The 5550-nt window shown below is 39.6% G+C and overlaps 1 long non-coding RNA gene across 2 annotated transcripts; it reads left to right on the top strand.

Moving 5' to 3' along the window:
• The first annotated feature begins 731 nt into the window (after positions 1–731).
• LOC118113946 lies at positions 732–2128 on the top strand. 2 transcript variants are annotated; one of them, XR_004697384.2, is made up of 5 exons: positions 732–839; positions 1137–1160; positions 1452–1505; positions 1844–1939; positions 2089–2128. It is a non-coding gene; the product is annotated as an uncharacterized LOC118113946 (long non-coding RNA). The 2 variants fall into 2 exon arrangements; XR_007032895.1 differs by having other exon boundaries at positions 1844–2125.
• Positions 2129–5550: the final 3422 nt, after the last annotated feature.

The raw sequence follows: 5550 nt of genomic DNA, 5'->3' as shown, positions 1-5550 counted from the left end.
GTTTTCCTACTGGACAGCAGAGTAAAGCCCCAGTAATGTCCAGTATCTGCTCAGAGTTTAACTTGCTTTAAAAAGCAGTGCTACGAGAAAACCAGAATGTATAAACTGTGCAAGATGCAGAAAACCTGCAATTGTGAAGCTCTTTGAACTGCACTGACCTGTATGAAAGGTGCAATAGGAATATGGTTTGATTAACTGAAGGTTGATCCAGAGACTCATCATAGACTAATTCATTGTAACATAGTGATAATTATTATTATCATAGTGCAACACCGTTTGGTGACCAACACAAAGAGAAAGCACAAAACAAGAGGTGGAACTAACATCGTCAACAACAACTATAAAGTAAAAACTAAACAAGCAAATGTAATAAAAAAAGGAAGGAGGGTCCCTGTGTTTGCTTTAGATTATGTTTTTGTGCAGAAGATGTAAAGAGTAGAGAGAGAGAGAGAGAGAGAGAGAGAGAAAAAAAATACAAAGACAAATAAAAAACAATTAAAGCCCTCAAAAAGCCAATTCATTTGCCTGAAAAAAAAAAATTTATAACAATAATAATCCTTACAATTTCAATAGGGCCTCCCACTGTCTCCTACTCTTCGGTGCTCGGGCCCTAAAAAGAAATAAAATGTATTTTTTGAGACGTGAAGGAACCAGAAGGGAACTGATGCAGAATTATGGAACAAGAACATGGTGACCAGAAGAAGTCGTTACCTTTCCGCGATTAAAAGGAGCGATATGAAAAGTAGAAGGAGAGATTGATCAGCATTATTCTTCTGAACTGTATATAAAGGGGAAGTCTTCCTCTGCCCCAACAGGATTCCAACGTCTCACAGACGAAGGTAAGAGCTCTGAAACTACTTTCTGACTTTACTGAAGGATTTCTTCAGTCATTAGAAGCTTCGTTCTTGTCTAGAACAGTTTTATTTCTGTATGTGAGCTCTATTGCTGTCTGCTATTCTTTTATATTGTTTGCTTTTTAACTGTTTCATATTGTTTGCCTTACATTTTTAAATGTTTACTTGTAAAGCACATTGTTACTGAGTTTTGAACGTGTTATGTATAAAAGTGTATTGTTGTTCTGACTGGTGTGTTCTTCAGTGCTGTATATGAGGAGATGTTTTCCTCTGCCCCAACAGGCTTCCACCATCTCAGTGAAGAAGGTAAGAGCTCTGAAAACAACGGTGTGATAGTTAATCAAATATAATGTAATGCTGTCCCATCAATATAAGGCAAACACATCTTTAAAAACCTTTCAACTGTTTAATATAAAGTCAGTGAATGCATTCAGCCAATTACCCACTTTTTTCATATAACTGTTCAATCGTTGTAGAAACAGAAATCTAAAACTGGGGGTTTATTCATGTTGCCAGATATTAAATCTCATACAAGCCGGAGACCTAAAGGAGCCGACACTAGTGAGCTCGTTTTTAAACTTTCTTGAATGTGTTTAGGACTTTTTACTCCGTCCCTCATCTCTTCCTCATCTCTTCCTCTATACATCAGTGGTAAGTCAGGATTTTGTCTTTACTTACTTTCTGTATTCTTCTTTAATGTCGTTGCTTACTGTCTAAATATGTTGAGTCTGTGTCATTACACTGACATTCGTATGTTTGCTGTTTCTTCCTCTTTCTTCTTCTTTCTGAACATTACTTTTGAAATCTAATGAGTTTAGTCCATAGACTTTAAATAAAAATGGATGACATGTGTCCACTTCTTCCTACTATCCAGAAAGGAAACAAGACAGTGGCTTCATATTTCCGGAGCTGACATGTCATCCATCTTTCCATTCAGTCTATGATTTAGTCAAATAATATCTAACATGATTCCCTTTGGCACGTTACAGTCCTTCTCTGCTGCAAACATGAGGAACCTGATCTCTGTGGCTGTGATCGTTACTGTGGCATTCACAGTAGCAGGCCTGAAACTCAGAGGAAAAGAAGTTTGTGTCACTTTCTTTAGTTTATTTATTCTTCCACTGCATCTGCAAAATCATTATTTCAATTCAGTTTGATTTGATGTTACAGTTTATTGGTAAAATGTTCATTTGGTAACATGCGTCTCTTCTGTCTCCCTTTCTCCCAACCAAAGGTGCAGTTTGGAGACATGATTGCTTCTCCACCTAAGTGTTTACCGGGTGTTACATATCAGCATTTTGCTGTTTATGTGGGCGACAAATATCCTGACAAAGGCAACATATTTGAACACACAAGTACGTGCACCTACAAACTATGTCCTTCATTGAAAGCAGCAAAAAACTCCCTCAGATGTGAAACCATTTATCACCACACTGAAAAACCCTGTGAGAAAAATTGAATGAAAGTTCCTCTGTCTTGTTCACATAAAGCTCTGAGTTATAATGAGAATAATTACCACCACTCAAAGTTTAAACAGAAACACTGTTGGTAGATCAGCAGAAGTTAGAACAACATGTTGTTTTTATGATAATCTTTTCCTTTATTAGGGCCATGTTGAAGAAAAACACATCTGAGATTCTGAGAGAAGTCGTAATATTACAAGAAAACATTTAAAGTTTAGTAATAATAAATAAAGTAATAATTTTAGGCTACGTGTCACGTTACATCCCAGAAGCTCTGTCTCCTGTGTTAAAATGAGGAATGTGCAGCATCTTGTTTAGTTAAACTTTAGAATAAGTTTCATGAATATCAAAATCCTTGATGTTTTGTCTCATCTCATCCTTTAGACATGGAAAATATCATTGCAAACTATTGGCTTGTTACCATTGTCTCTGTGAACATCTTAGCATGCTAACACTAGCATATGACATCAACCAAATGCCGCGTTCCATTACACCGCGGAGCTCCGAATTGGAAGTTGCAACCGGAACGCCCTCTCAAGTTGGAATTCCGACTTGGACTTTGAAATCCAAGATGGCCACTCCGTGTATCAACAGCTAAAGTTGTTATTGGTTATAATCACTTCTCTCATTAGATTTGTCGTACACATAGTACTGTCCAATTACGTTCTGCTTTTGTTCTCCTTCTATTTGTAGAAGATCCTGTGATTAAGGTGTGGCCAGCCTGCGTTTTCTCTAAACTCGAGTCTTCTGACGACCATTATGTTTTCAATTTCCTCGACGGATATAAGGGTGAATACACCAAAGGCAGTGAGAAGGAAATGATGGAACGCATCAACGCGACAAAGGACCATTGTGAATTTTATAATCCTTTCAAAAACAACTGTGAACACCTTGCTACCTATGTGCGTTACGGAAGGAAGGTATCAATCCAGGTATGTGGCTGATTTCACCGCATTTTGATAGGATCTAATAATGAATTAAAACCAAACCAAGATGTCCCATCTGCTAACATGGAAGAGGCAGGGTTTATGACCTGTACTGCAGTGAGCTCCTTCAGCCACCAGATGGCAATCAAGACTCCTGGGCTTCACCTTTGGGGAGCTGTCATATCTCTTTAGACTCCATGTTAGCAGATGGGACGTGGACAAAACTAAAAAATCAAGGAAGACGTTAAAAAGAGCTTCTCAAAGATGGTTTCTGTCTGTTTAGTTAGTTCTTATCTCACTGGTGTTTGTTAAAGTGTTCGTGTTTCTCCTAAGTTCGGTTTTAATTTGTTATTTAAACTGGGTGAAACGTCATGATTGACAGCTGAGACTGACTCCTGACTCCTGTGCAGACTGAAGATGGCAGCGTTCGTATCTGGGAGACTTCAGGATATATTCATAAAGTCCAAATAAGGATTTTCTGTTAACGTACCACTCCTCAGTGTCCCAGTTTGTCCCAGTGGTTTTTGGTTCATTGTGTTTATTCCAAACATCAATGTAATTTAACGACCATGAGGTTTCCTTCTGGGACAGACCTCAGTTCTGGTTTCTCTAAAGGATGCACATTGAGTTTAATGCACCTGCTGCTTATTGCTTGGATGTTCTGTGATAGTTATATTCTTAACTGTCCATAAGACCACATTGAATTATATTAATGACTTTTTTTTTTTTATAGTTCAACGGGAATGCAGGGCGATTCTGTAAAGTACCTCCAGGCGAAAATAAAGAAGAGATGTGGAAGTACGTGACGGAAGGGTCTGAGTGCCAAGTTCACGCCGCCTCCTCCAACGGCTAACAAGCATTTTATCAGTCAACCCAGTCGGATTGACTTCTTTATCTCTTATTGCTCTTTCCTTATGCGATATGAGTTTTGAAAATAAAAATGAGCAAGTACTCTGGGTCTTGTCCTGTTTCTGTTGATATGGTATGGATATGAGAAGTACCTATGGTGCTTCAAATAAATGAGCAGGATATTTTAGCACTGTTCCACCAGAATCATCACAGTTATACATCAAAGATACATATAAAACGTGGTACATGTTAACGAAACACTTGATATGGTCTGATTTAAAGTCAAATACAGCATAAAGTACTGTGTGCATTGGTGCGTGGATATCATGTAACTGACAGGTACTGTCATCCAATGGGTGTGGAGTGAGTGGTCAGGCTCCACCCCCTCCAAATATGGTTACTCTTGATTTCAAAAGATGGCGCTGGACAAAATGCCGAACTTGAGGTTTGAAAATGGCCGCTCACAAACCAGTGGGTGACGTCACGGTGGGTTGATAACCACGGTTTAACTTGGGCTGCTCACCTGACCCTTTAACCTCTGACTATACACAGACAACTGCAAAGAAACAGCTGTAATAGATTTTAAACAATTAACTGACCAGTCAATCAACAGAAGATGAATCGTTAAATGATGATTTATTACTTGTTTCTATTGTATATCTTGGAAATTAAATACTTTTTGTTTCTAAAAACATACTTCAGAGATTGAATCTTGCATTAGTTTCACTTCCATCTTGAAATTACAACAGCGATTCACACTGTTGGGCCATGGTTTCTTGTGAAACCACACTTCGGCCTACATGTGCCATCAAAGCCTGAAGCCGCATGTCCCCCAGGACTCAGTCCCCCAGGACTCAGTCTCCCAGCAGGACTCAGTCTCCCAGAGGGCATCAACTTCACACAGAGGGTGGAAACCCCCCCAGGGACACAGGTTTCAACTCCCATTGGTCACTCTGGACCCCATGACCTGTGAGGTCACCGGGCCAATATAAAGACTGTTTATCCAACTCTTCTCTTCCTCTTTCTACACTCCCTCTACGGAGAGCAGGCTGTGGAGCCTCTTCTCCAGCTCACATCTTCATCTTCCCATCCAACTCTTCGAGAGGAGCACCAAGGTGCAGCTTCCAGCTCATCTCACCAACGAAACCTCTTCGCAGTCCAAGCTCTGCCAACCCTTCAAGCAGCGACTCGATGTCCTGCTGTAAGAACTTCAAACAGCAACTGAACTCAACAGAACCACTAAGGCGGGAGCCACAACCAGCCAGACGACTTCACAGGACTTCGAACTGCACAGCAACTTCCTTTTTCCCCTTTCCACGGACGGGTAACACAACTGGGCTTAATAATTATACTAGGCTAAGCAAGACTGTTTATTCGATTCTGTGTGATGTTTATAAGTTTGATTTGTGTTGTGATATTGTGGTTACAAGTTGTTGAGAAAGTTAATGCTAGTTATGC

Source organism: Hippoglossus stenolepis, chromosome 8 (genome assembly GCF_022539355.2).
Source record: "Hippoglossus stenolepis isolate QCI-W04-F060 chromosome 8, HSTE1.2, whole genome shotgun sequence".
In the NCBI taxonomy this organism is placed as follows: domain Eukaryota; kingdom Metazoa; phylum Chordata; class Actinopteri; order Pleuronectiformes; family Pleuronectidae; genus Hippoglossus; species Hippoglossus stenolepis.
Note: the sequence above shows the minus strand (reverse complement) of the source record. Positions and strands in the feature narration are given on the sequence as shown.